Consider the following 15783-nt stretch of genomic DNA (forward strand, 5'->3'; position numbering starts at 1 on the left):
AAATGAGATTAATTTGAGGGGTATAATTCTCTGTCCAAATTGCCAAATAAAATAAATTAATGTAAATACCTCAGTTCACAATAAAGACATGAGAATACACATGCTGTATTGTAATGCAAAGACCAAACGCACAGAAAGATAATTTGTCTGAAGCACTGCCCCCACAGACATGCATGCATTTCCTCATCATTCATGTGGCAAGCAGACATTATGAGGTGTGCTAAGAGTCTTATGCTGGAATTCCCCTGCGTTGTTTATGTCCCGTCGCGACTGATTGACAGCACTTTTGTTTTCCGTGTATTAGAGAATCTGACTTCATCTCAGCCCACAAGGGGGGTCACGTAACCAAGCCTGGAGGTCATTTGGCGCATGTGACCCCCTCCTTCTGCATTACACCGAGACGCCAAACCTCAGCACGCAGCCCAGACAGTGGACAAAAAAAAAAAAAACCCCACCCCCGCCACCCCCCTCCTCAGACCTCATGGCATGAGGTCAGTTTAACAACCCCAAGAAGAACATCTCTCTAAGCGGTTTGGGGACCTTGGGCTACGTTTGAGTTTCTGCTTTTGGAAAGTGTAAATTTTTAATGGAATATACATTAAGAGGCATTCTTCGGTTGATATATGATTGTTTTGCTCCAGCTTGTGTTTCACTGGGCTCTCCTGTAACATGGGGGAGCGGCGCTTGATCAAATAAGGATTGACTGATTGATTTTCTATCGTTTGGGCTCTGCTCCAATTAATAATTCAATATTATGGCCAGCAACACCTTGAGCATATTCATTACTGTAACTTGGCCTTCTTTTCATAGTAATCCCATTTTTTATATTCTACAAGTCGATATGTGAGATTCATTTCAATAACACAAAATTTTCCTATCACACTGAGGTTACACTGCTTACAGTGCATTGTCACCAGATCTCTGCCAGGGTGGGTTTTGTATGGCATGGGTGGCAGGGGACAGACAGAGATGACTTTCTCTGCTCCGGTGCTGCCCCTGTGCGACAGTCATTCGGCGTGAAATGAGAGCCGGTCTCGTCTGAGGTCACTCCCTGATTACCTGTCCCCACGCTGGGTCAGATGACCCTTAAATGTGTTGTTTACACATGTGCCTTTGATCTGAGGCCAGAAGCACAGCACCAAGCGGGGTAATATTCACTCCCTTTATGGAGTTATGCCCATGGAGGCAGTGACCCCATCACAAGTTATAAGATAAGCAATAAGAGTGGACGTAAAAAGCCACAGGGTTGCGTGTTTGATGAGGTTTAATGAAAGTTTCCTTATTTGCATATTAATGGGTGTTAGCAGGGTGGGCATTGAAAGGGTACTTTCTGACTGGTGTCACATGTGAGGTTGTCTCGTGACTTTCATAGCTGTTTGAAGGATTATGAGAAACACATTTTAGAGATGTATTTTTGTAAATGAGTTGAAATTATGAATAAAATTGAATGAAAAATGAATAAAAACTTTTTTTTATTAACAAATTATTTTAAAATATTGAAATTATTAAAAATAAACAGGACACTTCTTAATGATTTGGTGCTTGTTGGTCACTCAGTGATAGTTAAATCCATGCCATCATCTGAACCATTTTACGTCATCGCAGTGTATTTCCATATGCTGGAGATATTATAAGTTTTTGATGTTTGAAATGATACCAATCTCTTTTTTCACAATATACATAGGCTACATATGACATCTGTATCACATGTCACTAGTTATGTGGTTAATGGCACAAAGTGATTAAAAAATAAACAATTGTCTCTGTGTGTCTAGTCACATAAAAATCCAAATGTGGTCTGTGGAAATACCTGAGTGTGAACAGTCTTTCTGTAATTAAAACCTAAATGATATTGTTCTTTTCCCCCCCTATTTTTAATTGAGACAATTTTGGTTTTAACAGTAAGCGTCAATAAATGCAATACTCAGCAAAGAATTACAGGATGTAAATTTAAACCTATGTTCCAGAGTTACAACACTAGACACAACTGCTTGCACAACTATTAAATAATCAAGTGTTATACCTGACTGTGCTTCTGCCTTCAAAGAGATCACAAGGTGACTGCAGCATGTCATCTTGTCAATTTTCACCCTATTGTTTGGGTTGGAAAAAATGAGTGCTTTTCATGTCGGTTACAGAGAACCAGCGGTTCCTTTCTTCACTCTGGAGTGAAAGGACCTTTCATCATGTCGGTTGACTTGGATGCACTCGTGCTCTTGGATATGTAAGAGAAATCTGTCAGTCACCGTGAGCTTTTCAATACATTCATGAAGATTTAAGTCAGTTTAAAACCACTCCTTTAAGAGAATATGGATATTTCCATTAATGCTTGTCAGCCTACCTATTAAATGTATTATTAATGTAGGTCTGAGATATTTATCAGAAATAAAAACACTTTATCCTAAAAGGAATTAATATTTCATAGTTGATTTAAGGGTGAGAACACACTCCCTATTAGAAAGTTGTATAATTTACTTCAAATGTGCAAGTAGGGCTTTAAGTAACTTGTACACTTAAGCTTTGATGAAATCTAGAATACTACCCTCTGGATAGATTACCGGTTGGTGTCGGCCTTGGAGCTCTCAAGTTTTAACCAAGCTGTATTTCCTAGTCTCCCAGTAACCAGGTGAAAATAGCTGATTTCTGCTTTCATTAAGTAAATAAGAGTTAGTATGGAGCGTTACAAAAAGCAGCTTTCACAAATGCATTTAGGGAAACATCTCTGATTATGCTTTTTGCACACTATGTCTAAACTGCTGTTGGATCCAGCCGTCACACATGATATGTCATGGCTCTAATGAAACAATTCCTTCATGTTCTTGCCAGATTTAAAGACTTGTGGATAATCTCGTAGCACACTAAGAGAGCAATCAGTCACGAAAGCCTTACTGTATTTAACAATGACATGAGCATGCTATCAAGGATTAGGTATGCTACATTCCTGACTGTTCTTACTGCCGTGCATACAGCCAGTAAATCCAAGATAATGTGACATCAGTTAATGTCAGTCTACTAACAGTCAACTAAAAAGAAACATATCACATAAACTATTTGTACAACATATAATTACCAAAATTTAAAATATTTTATTGCTGTTATTGTTATTTTATTCTGAAATATTCAATGAACTTGATTGGGATGTGATTCTATGCAAAATATCAGATTTAAAGTTGTCTGAAAAAGAAACATAATTATTATTGTTATAATCCCTACAATTAGTAATGAAACCCAAACTTTCGCCAAGAAAACAGCACTTGAATTTCTATTTGTATGTTATGTCAAATGGTCATCAAATGGTCACCAAATTCATACAGATAACTTTTTTGAATGATCAAATATGGCTATAACAGCCATACTGCAAAATACAATTTCAGTACCGCACAATCTGTCTACAGCAAGCCTGAAAGCCCAGATCACCTACTTAAAAAAAAACTAAACACGGAATCCTTTACAGGGTTACCAGAAAGAAGAAAAAGTTTCAGACGTTATGTATGTGGTTAGTCTTCCCACCTCAGTTATACCTATTGGCAATCACAAGCTGGAGGTGGAGAAATCTGTTCATTGCGTGACTGATTGCATGGTTGCTATGTCATGTCAATTTGATTATATAAATCCACCTGGAAAATAAGTCCATAAATTACGATTACATGGCAGTATCAATTAAATAATGGTGGATATTTTCCAGTACTAATTGATGTCTACCCTGCCACCACACAAGGTTTTCACACTATTTCTGTGACATTTTATTAATGCCATAATGTCACAAGGTTATGCACAAGCTGATACAATGCTGTAATTGAATTGCAGAATTTGTTGTGCTGAAAAAATCCATGGTCTGATTAATGAAAATTAAGTATTCTTTATAGTCTTTAAAAGGAATTTAGAACTGTACAAACACACACACACATATCTTAACTGTCCTTCAGTCCTTTATATTAGGTTGTGTAAGTTAACATGTTCGTTTTTCTGGTTGGCGCAGGGGAGATCTGGCTGATTCAGCAGGATCCTGTGTTCCATCATAAGTCTGCTGTGGTACAGCCCTTGCTTCCAACCATGACCTCCCGTTCCAATGTGTGTGTGCGTGCGTGTGTGTGTAGAGGAAGGTGGTCCCAGAGGATGGGCTGTGAGCTGATTCATCTCACAAAGGTCAGCTGAATGGAGTCCTGAAGATATTTTATGGGTACAATGGGGGTTGCTACTGTCAAGAATAATTCAATGCCTTATAGAGCGAGGGACACCATCTGGGTGACTGAGTCAATGCTGAGTCAGAGGTCTTGTGTGTGTGTGTGTGTGTATTTATAATCACATGAACTCCATGAAAATTGAAGATTAAGATTACACTGTACGGGTGGTTAATTCCTCCCATTATAAAAGCCAGTCAGCTGAAAACAGGATGGTAGTATTTTGACAGCAAATCACCGCTCTTCCACTTTTGCCCAAATCCTACAGCAATTAACACAGGAATAAATATGAGAGAGAGAGAGAGAGAATAGACATAAACACAATCAGGAAGGTCAGCCATTGATATGCTGCCGTTGTGGAGGGCGGGGTGTGTGTGTGTGTTTTTGTTTAATAGCTCCTGCATCTTTCAGGAGCAGGTAAGGTTACTGTTGGCCGGCGTCCTGGAGCTGCAGCGAGAAGCAGGGAATAAATATCCCAGGTTGGTGTAAGTACAAATTGCTTGGCCTGGGTCTTGAAAGGACCTGCTGATGCATGTCAGTGAGGTTCTGGCAGTGGGCTGAAGTTGCCCAGGTGGCCCTCCATTGACTCTTGCCCAGGCCCCAGGGAGGCACCGATCCCCAGGCACAATCACACCTATCAGCACTGAGGTGTGCCAACAACTGCCCTGCTGCCACCTCTCTCTCGTTTCAAGAGGTTAAACTTTCATTTATCACTTACAAAAAGGTCAGGTGCTCATCAGATACTCATGGTGGCTGACTCTGTTTATCTTTGCTGAATAACTGCTATTGCCATCTTTGCTAAATGGAATAGAATGGCCCTGGAACACAACTTCATCTGACACTTTTTTTTGCCGTCAGGGGATTTCCATAGGCGAATTGATGTGGCGTGTTTTTAAAGTGCACTCCCAGTCTCACTGCTGTAATGAGGTCAGACACACCTCGCTCACCACAACTCGCCCACGAAGGAATGACTGCTCTCTCTGGGGTGGGTGGTCCAGGCCACAGCCATGTTTCCGTGGCTCCAAATTTGGAGGCCAATCACCTCAGAAGAGCATGTCACTGTTGTGACTTTGATCTGCTAAAGCATTCACAAACCTCTCGAGCCTTTGTGGGAGGACAAAGCAGCATTTGAAGAGATTTTGTCTTATCAAAATCTGTCTTGCTTATCGCTTAAAAGCCTGCGGTTAAAGGGAGAAATCTCAATTTCTGTTTGGAAGTGGAGCGTCCTGCCAAAGTGAAAGACTGTGCCGCATTGCCAGTGGTTTATGTGAAATAAACGCTGGCGTACGTGTGCAGGAGCGAGTGTCTGTCTGGGCAGGTGTGTGTGTGGTTCTCAGCATGTCTACGGGCAGGTGTCTGTTTGTGATTTTGTGTGCGTTTGTCTGTGTGTGCAGCCGTGTCTGGTATCAGGTGAGGGTCTGTCTGTCTGCTTCCTACATTGTAGTGAGATAATGGCCTATGATTAAATATGAATGGAGGCAGATAAATGTTTAGTAGCTGGAGCAGAGACAGAAACTGGATCCACTGGGCTCAGGCAGAATAATTAGCAGCTGATGAGAGACGATATCAATGGTGCTTTTCTGCCACGTGGCTTTCCTCTTACTGAGGCCCTCACATAGGCCCAGTTTAACCCATCCATGCATCATTAACCCCTCAAAATGGCCACTGCCACCTTGCAACCTAAATAACGAGCATCCTGAGCTAATGAAGAAATCTCTAATTGCTTTCATAGGAATGAGTCATTACTTAAAGTTAAGTCCTAACCACCTAGCAGAGACAGCCAAATCAGGAAAACTCCTATGAGACAGACCCAACAGCATATTGATCGACATTTGTTCCTGACACCCCAAAAAAATGTACATATACAGAAATTAGATTCTTACACAGTCATTTACAAGAATACAAATGAGTTTCTATTGCCAGTTTCATGAACTCAATGTACAATAACTACCATGAAATAACTAGGTAGATACATAAAGAGACAGGCCTTTGGCGGGCTGAGAGAGAAGTATTGACTTGGATTCCTTTTGATAATGCTTACTGTAATAACCTTGCCATGAGGTTATGCCATTCATGCCGCGTGAACTTGGAGTTACCCGCACTCTCAGATCCTCAAGACACTACCGCTTTTCCTCTGGGGCCTTGAGGTCAGACCCACGGTTGTTTGCAATGGTCACGTGACGTCGTGTCATGTGGTGGCGGCACTTTAATGCGTGGGCAGACGGGGCTTCGCTGAAGCGAAGAGGTGACAGGTCATACTCGAACCTCCGGTGCGCTCCAGATCTTCACAGGGCTGCACAGATCAGAGCTGTGCATGCTTGTCACTGGGGGTCTCATTAAGCACAACGCAAACTCTTCAAAACCCCTCAGCCCCTCGGGAAACACCAGCCTCTGTATCTGGGACCTGTGTGAACTGCTTTAAATATTGATTAGCTGTTTTAATTGATTTTAATGCTGTGGCACCAAAACACTACCTGAGGTGCAATTTTACCCCCCCCCCCCCCCCCCCCCCCCGAATCAAAATGAATCTTTAGAATCCTGTCCAAGGTGAGAAGTAAAACATGAAGTGGACTTCAGTGGGAATCATCCACAGCCCATGCTGTTATGTTTAGACTAGGAGAGAGTCACGAGTAATAGCAACTACTGTGGTCGTCACAGTGAAGCTCATTTGATCAGACCAGAAGTCCCATAATACAGTATAATAGTACAGGACTGGTTAGGATTTTACCTCTACACATGCAGAACTGTACAGTACCTGTTTTATACGTCATAACTTGATAGTCCCTCTGCTTAAGTGTTAACTTCAAGCCAGAATTATATTTGAATTTCTCAGCAACATAATAAATCCATATTTAATTATAATAATAAATACAGAGATTATAAATAAATCCCTAATTGATTATCTAAGGTTGTTATAATGTTTGATTGATGTAGAGTATATGGTGCACTAAATTAGCCTCATAGAAGCCACGGCAATCTGCTTCAGGGTAATAATGCAGTAGGTCATAGTGGGGGATAAAAACAAACATGTAATCCATACAAACTCATTACTACATGCAATGCTCTTTTTGGATATGATGTAATGCTGCATTACTAAATCATAAGGTATTCTTCTTGGGCAGAGGCAGGAGAGAGGCCAGATTTTCACAGATTTATCCCACTCACCTCTGCATCTCATGCTAAACTCTTAGCCATTAATAAATATTGGAGGGGTGTTTGTGATCATAAGACATTAGATTGACCCAAATAAAATGTAGCTAGAGGTATGGGTTTGATAGCTTCCAGAAAGAACTGCTCTGGCAATGGAAAACCCCAGTCTTGAGTATTACATTAGAACCAATGGGTTACAGCTGTAGGTGGAACAGTGTCGTGGCCCCACATAATCAGGTGGGTTGGTCTGAGTGAGACTGAATATTCCATTTTTAAAATATGAATTCATGACATTACAGACCAATAGCTCAATATTGGAACACTAGCAAATTAGCAGGAATAAAAAGGAAAAATTCTGTTTCATTATTTCTCATTAATATTAATCAAGTGCTTGGGAAGCTTTAATAAGATAATTCACTGCTATTATTAATGTTCCCACTAAAAAGTGTGGGCAAGAGCAGATATATTTGTAATGAGTCATTATTTATACAGGAAGCACACAACCTCATGCAGTGCTGGAGGGGGAAAAAATGAAGGTTTGATGATTCAAATATTCAATCTTGAGAGCAACAGAATATTCATGTTAATTCATATCACATTAATCAAAATGAAAGCCCAGAGGACTACCAGTGTGAAGTCTTAGTTGGGTTAACGCTTACGGACTGATATAACAGTTTCACTGAGCGTAGCGATGAATCGGGTTCATGGGATGTATGTTTACCAGACAGAACGAGGAAGACGTGACTGTTTGTGTCTGGGCTCTCGGTTACCCGCCAGTGATCAGGTATCATTGCCTAATAATCAGAGCGTCTTCACCAGCTCGCCATCTCAAGGAGGCTGGGGTCAAACCGAAATTACCTCTCCCACTGCCTACTCAATTATTCACACCGGCTTCACCTGAGACAACCTGCAGGGGCTGCAGACTGTCTCTCACCTTGTCATTTTTCTGTCTCCTCTTCTGTCCCTCACTCACTTTTCTGTCCTCCTTTTACTGAGGCAGAAGAGTGTGTTTGCAACCTTTCCTGTGCAGTCCCATAGCGTTTGTTTTGTTTCCCCAACTTTTTTTGTTTGAAAAATCTTGTAACTTTTTTTTTTTCTCTCAGCTTTTCTTGTAACTTCATACAATTGCACCAATTGTTCTGAACATTTCCTGCATTTCGGTCATTAAAATATATTTGTTTTGGCTCATCTAGATCAATACCTACTATAGTAGATCAATGTCAACTTATCTAACTCAATGGCTTTGCAAGATGCAAAAAAATTACATGCACATGCATAAATATGTAGGTGTCACAATTTACATGCAAACCTAAGAAAATCTAGGATTTAGCTGATCTCAAACAGGAAGTCGCTGATTTTGGAGAAAGGTTAATTAGATTCCTCATCAAACCAAGTATCAGTTGTTATTATATTTTTTGATCGCTTCATCACTGGTTAATCAAGAGTTCTAATTAAACAAAGCAGTTATGTTTCTGTAGCAGATGAATTATTAAATACAACTGGTATATGTGTATCCCACACGAGACATTTACATTTTAGCCATTTCAGCAGACACTCTTACGTAGAATAATTACACATCTATATTTTTTCTGCATAAAATCCGTTTATACAGCTGGGTATTTGCTGAAGCAATTCAAGTTAAGCTCCTTACCCAAGGGTACAACAGCAATCCAGCTGGGAACTGAACACGTAAACCTCTGAGTTGCAAGCACCATTCCCTAACTATTATGCCTTGATGCCACCCAATATGTGACAGAAACAGTGAAATTCTTATTTAAAGCACCAGGAAAAACAGGTGAGCATATGCTCTAGCAACAGCAGAAATGGCCTAAGGCCAGAGATAGGAACTCAGAAACGTCTGCAGGAACTTTTTCCACCAAGCTCCAGCCCTCGTTTCCCCCTTCCTGTCTAACACTTGCAGAATGAATATCTCATCCAAATTGGCTCACTCCTTTCTAGCAAGGCTCCTTCTGCAGGCATGTCTTGCCTCACACCCTCACTGTGGCTGTGCAAGGCATCTTCCCCGGGGCCACTGTGGGTCACAGAGGGCTCTGCACACAGTGAATCTGAAAGCCGGATTCTAAAGGGGGATAACAATGTAGCACGAGAGCCCTTGAGAAAGTTCTAGGGAGTGTGTCATTTGTACAGGTGCATAAGCAAGCATGAGTGCTCACGCATGCAAAACACTGCTCCTGGCAGTGTGAATCATCCTCAGCCTCATTGCCTCTCAAATGTACAGTTTTCTGGGCTATTCGTTGCGGAAACATCTGTAGTAACTGAAATCTCTCATTTAAAATTCCTGGCAAACATTTTTGAAACATGACAACAGGTTATACATGCAGGAAAAACACAGTATTCATCACAATTGCCCAACTCTTAAATACAGTACTTTAACAACCACTATGCTGTGACAAGATCCTTAGCTTTTTTAAATCTCAAGGCAGTGTCCAGATTAGAAAAATCAACACTGCATTAGAAGACTGACTATTGACAGGGGGCTAATCCTGCAGCAGCTTAATGCAGAGTAGAGCGATTTTTCTGTGCTGCACTGCTGAGCCCTGTTACTAGGAACATGGTTTCTGCTCGAGCTTCTTCTGGACCAATCCGAGTTTGTTGACATCAAGGGCTCTTGACCTTGAGGGGCAGATGTCCTTCTGTGCAGAATGGGTTCTGTTTTGTTGAGAGCTGGGGAAAAAATCAAGTAAAATGAATGAATGAGGAGATGGCTGAATGGATCCATAAGGAAGTAAACAAGCGCTTGTGAGTAGCGAGTAGCCAGGGTGCTGGTAGGACAGCGATGAGCCAATGGTGTGGGGACAGGGCGGAGCCAAGAGGGTTCTCGCTGGCCAGGCAACATCCCTCGTCTGACTGTTACCAGGTCACTGTGCCTGCTGGAGTCTGCTGGTGATCTCAGCTATTGGGTCAGTGTGCCTCGCCAGCCACGCCTGACTGGTTGGCTGTGTATAGGTGGTTGCTAGGGAGCTCGTCCAATCGGAACAGTCAGAATTCCCTCCCTCGGTTTCCAGGCAGGATTAAAGCACTGAGGATGTTTTGGTGGAAGAGGGAAAGAGAGAATGAGATGGGTTGTGAGGAGGGGTGAGTGAGTGCTGGGGGAAGTGGAGCATGTGATTGAGCAGCCGTGTGTACTTGTGTGTGCGTGTGTGTGTGTTTGTGTGTGTTGCTCTCAGCTTCTTTGCAGAGACTTTCTGATGCAACAGAAAGCAGTGGAGGCATCTCGCTGGCTTCTCTACCTTCTTGGGGACCTAGTCGTTGATATTTTTTCCCCTCCCTCCAACCGAGAACATAAGCCAATGGCGGCGCTGTTGCCATCGAAGCCAGGAGGCAGTGAGAACCATTTGTTTTGTCTCCTCTCCCATCCCTGGCACCTCCCCATCCACAGTTACCGTAGAAACAGGGCAACTCTGTCTCTCTATTTAAAACCGTACCCTTGTCTATTTTTATAAATGATTCATCTTTTTTTCATGTTACATGGCTTATATCAGTGAACAAAATGATGGTACGAATTGTGCAGGGGAGAAATCAATTTGCAAACCAAGCTCAGTGATTAAAATGTTATGACAAATGCAGAATTTATAGTGTCAAATTGAAGAGAGGTTCCTTGCAGGCACACATCATTCATGGCAGATCTATGCATTTCTCACTCAGTAAGAGCATTGAACTATTCAATACCATTATCTTTATTCACATGTTCTCCCAATTGACCCTGAATAACGCAATGACACAACAGAAACCACCAACTCACAGATCAGGTTTTGGAATGTCTTAACAGCAGACCACATGGAGATAGATCAGATGGATTATGGATACACTTTGAAACCTCCTCCAAAATCACAACTATTTAACACAACATAAAACATAAACATAAAAAGTTACATTGTTGAAGTAATTTGTGGAGCGTACTTTATGAAACCATGCAACCTTAGTCGTCTACAGAAAACTATACCTACCAGCTGAGTTTACAGAAACTTTCAGCCAAAAAGCACTTAACCAGGTGATCCACTGTCTGGAGTGCAGACAAGCCACAAACCACTTGGAAGACAATTTAAAATGGAGACATTCCAAGAGATCCATGACAAGCCAAATAGTGTCTGCTGCAGTAGCAGTCAGACCAATAAAACTAGAACTCAGTCGCCTCTTTTAAACAGTAGCTATTGATTTATAGCATAGACATGTTGTTTTTCATGAATATGATTTATACATATTGGCCCAATTATGCTTTTCAGTTAGTTAGCGCATGATCCAGTGTTGATTTGCTTTATCTGATGTTCTGTATAATGTGATGAGGTTGGTTTGTGAGATGAGATGAATATATAAAGGAAACAACAGGACACCAGGACTGGAGTAAGAAAGGCCAAATATATATATATATATTTTTTTTTTACATAATATAAACAGTGAAGATATATTTTTTAAAAACATATTTAATTGACTGTCTCTTGTAATTTCAGTTTCAGCACAGTTGAATATATGGTTCTTGAGACTAAAACCAGACTCTTGTTCCTTACAGGGAAAAAAATGAATTGCTGGATCTCAGGAGGATATAGTACGCACGCATGCACGCACACACACACACACACACACACACACACCATTAAGCAGATTTCAAATTCAATCCAGTGATTATTTACCAGATGAGTAAACTGCAGATCAAAAAGGTGGGGAGACATCGCATACAGCCTGCTAATGAAAGCCAGTTATTTTTGTGCCTTTCCTGCCACTTTTGACAGAGATACAGAATGCAGGTGACCTTTGAATGAACTTGGTAAGAAAGTAATTGATTGGTTGGATTCCAGTGCACCTGGAGTGAACTCTGGTGCTGTCTCTGTGCATGATTCTCACAGAAAGAAACACCAGACACATTTTCAGCAGAATAACTCTTTATGTTAGGGGAGTTGGATTTATGTTTTGATATTTAAAAAAAAATACTTGAACATAAAAATTATACCTTCATTGTCAATTTCTCTATTTCTAGAATACATGTGCACACTGCTTAACCAGAGAATGTGAAGAAGCACAGACATCCATGCAAAGATGTTCATAATTTATATTGACAAATGGCCTTGATATTAAAATGTGGGACAGTGGGAGAATAAAAACTGAGCTATTATCAATTAGCTGGCAAATAATTCAAGAGCTAGTTGACAGGAGTTAACTAAATGCAGCTTACGCATTATGGAAAGTTACCATGCTCACAGCACTTAGTTTTCTAAGCCTTACCATATGATGCATGGTGTTCTGGTAAAATTGATTCTGAGCTAAAGCAGATGTGAAGATAAATGCTCACCGTAAAGTATCAGTGGACAGTGGTCACAGTCAATGTGCCAATAAGACACATTTAATAATAAATGCTACATATTTTATACTAGGCTATTTTACAGTTTAATGACAGTACGCCGATTGTTTCCTTAATGAGGTAGTAGGTTAGTGACACTCATTATGCATCTTTTTTAAACACAAATCACTTGTGCATTATCTACCCAATATACTGGACGTTCAGTACCGGCAAAACCATCAAAGCCAAATCCAAAGCTTATATGACGCTGGGAACAAAGATGCAAGATTACAAGCTCGTCATCATAAAATTCTCTTGTCAGTCTGAGTATTGGCCGTTTGAAATATCAGTCATACCAGTCCAGAGTCAACAGTCATTTAAAAGGCTGTGGTAGGAATAGAATAACATATTCCAAGGTAGTTAACAATGTTCTCAACTGATGAAAAATACTCCCCATAAAGAACTAATCAATAAATAATACTTCAGAGGATATCATGTTTTCACAACAGTTTATAATTTACTCTGGGTCACTATAAGCAACATACAATATTATTTATGCTGTTTATTTATCCTCATTTCTGTGCTTGAGTACAATTACACAAAAATCTTTGAGTATAGAAATACAATACTTTTTGTTAATGAAGGTTAAGCAGAAAGCATCAAGCAGTCAGACAGAAAAGATGACACCACCGCATTAAACACGTCCATCCCCAAACCAACGGAACTTTCTTGTTTGAGATGTCCCTCAGTCCTGTCCTCCAATCAGTATGGAATGAGAGTCTGAGTACTGATGTTGATTTTAAGAGCTTGCTCAGCTTCTCTTTTTTTTGCAAACAAGGATGTTTTCATTTATAATGTCTCCTTTCACACCCTGCAAATTGGGACTTAAACTTTACATCTGACCTTTTCTAGGAATACTCATAATATAGTCACTAGTGAGAAAATTATGGCTTAACTAGGAGACACATCCAAGCTTAAAGTCTTGTATGTATCTCCTACTATAAAAAAATAAAATAAAAATCTTGTTTGTTAATCAAATGAGACCCACCATGGACTCATTACAGCTTATAACAGTATTCTTCCTCTGAAAAGAAGTAGCAAATGAATGTCTGTAGGATGTTTATCTAGAGCTTTTCCCTCTTTAATGTCCTTAGAGATTTTAAAGAGTTCAGAGAAAGTGTGCAAATGACTTAATTAAAAACACTGCAAGCACATTAATAGCAGTAATGATTTTAAGAGGAAGATGCCAAATGGTATAATTTTGTATTTACAATTGACCAGGAAAATGTAATATGATATTCTTCCAATAATGTACAAAGGTGTGAGAGGCACAGAAAAATATACAAACCATTTCCAGGTCATGACTCACTCTCTTCAAAGGGATTCCCTGACATTAGTGACTCGAGGGTGTAAGTACCTGTCTTCACACCTATAATCACCAGCTGAGTAAGAGACGTTCATCTAGTTACAAAGAGCGGGTGGAATAAAAACATTCAATTATGTAAGATGACTCTATATTGTGATTTCCCATTGAAGAATACCCACATAAAAAGTTGACAGGAACTAATTTTCCATTTGTAGTGCAGTAATCACAATGTGTGTGGCTTTGCTTTTAGTACACTTAAGAAAGAAGGAAGCTCATGTCAAGTCAGTGGAGTTTGCTTTGTTTTTTTTCTGTCCTCTGTCGTGCATGTTCGATTCCCATTTCTAGTGGCTCACTGAGGTCCCCCTCGTCCCCACCCTCACCGATTCACATGTGTTCGTCTGCACCTGCGCATATTGCAGTGATAAGACATAGCACTCCCCACACATTTCCACCACTTCTTGTGCACGGAATAGCGCACTAAGGCTGCTCATTCTGCTGACTGCAGGAATGTCCCAATTCAGGAGCTACAGAGGGAGGGGAGAGGGAAACTGTCTTCAGTCAGGGAATGCAGGATGGCTCTAAGGTCCAGCTGTCCCTGTGTTTATTGATTAATCAAACCCTGGGGGTGTGAGAGAAAATAATCACAAAAGCCACCCAAACTAGGCCTGTCCCCCAAACTAGGCCTGACTGAATCAGATTCCAGGGCCACATGATTGGATCCTGTCAACCACAAATAGGGTTTGAATTGGGTTGAATTTAATTGTGATTAACTGAATCGAAACTTTAAGAGCAAACATATAAGAGCTATAATTAACCAAATGAGGAGTAACTCACTCATCAAGTGGTTGAAACTATGTAGTTTCATCTATGATTGACACTTAGCATTGGGGCGTTCAACATCATTTTTGCAACACAATAAAACAATAAATAATTGTATTACAATACAAGTTCAATACAAGTTCTGTTTTCCATATGTTTGAGCATAAAATATAGCTTATTATCTGTGATGTTTATTGTATACACCCTCCTGTCCTTCATCAAGGTTGCCAATAATTGTGGACCTGGCTGTATTTACAAGTGTATGCCTAATGAAAAGAGTAGCCTACTTGCAGAAAGCTTTCAAGATTTGAGACACAGATAAATCTGCATTTAAGTAGATTAATCCTTCTAGACTGAATATTCCCCTTTCACTTGAATAACCCACCACCTTGCTTGTTTCATTAACCAAGAACTTGTTATTTTCTACTGACACCAATATCAGGGTAACTTGATCCCAGTGTCTGCTTGTCAGGCCCATTTACATTTCAATGTCCCCGGGCAAAGTAGGATTAGTGGAATTATGAAGGGGGTTGACATGTATCACGAAACTTACAAATAAGTGTCCCTGCTGGTGCTCATTCTGCTGCAGAGGTGGCCAGTCCGGTTTCTCGTTTGTATCTTTGTTAGACGGTGTCAGAAAGCCCTTGTGTTCAAATATCTGCCCTCAGGGGGCAGAGGGGACGCAAACATGGCAGCAGACCCCCTTCTCTCGCCAGTAAAATGCCTATCCGGAACACTTCTGTGCCTTTGCACTGCCAGAACAAACCCAGTGCAACAATCCCAACCACGGACTGCACATTTTGTCAGTGAACACTGGTATGTTTCTCACTACATCTTTTTGGATACCCAGGCCTCAAGTGCTATGGAAATATGGAAGCCATGCAAAAGACACCCACAGCCCAAAAACAACCACGTCAAAATCCAGTGACTGAAAGAAAAAAAGTTACTGCTGAGTAACACATACCCCTAAAAAT

The sequence above is a fragment of the Anguilla anguilla genome, chromosome 1 (assembly GCF_013347855.1).
Source record: "Anguilla anguilla isolate fAngAng1 chromosome 1, fAngAng1.pri, whole genome shotgun sequence".
Lineage (NCBI taxonomy): Eukaryota > Metazoa > Chordata > Actinopteri > Anguilliformes > Anguillidae > Anguilla > Anguilla anguilla.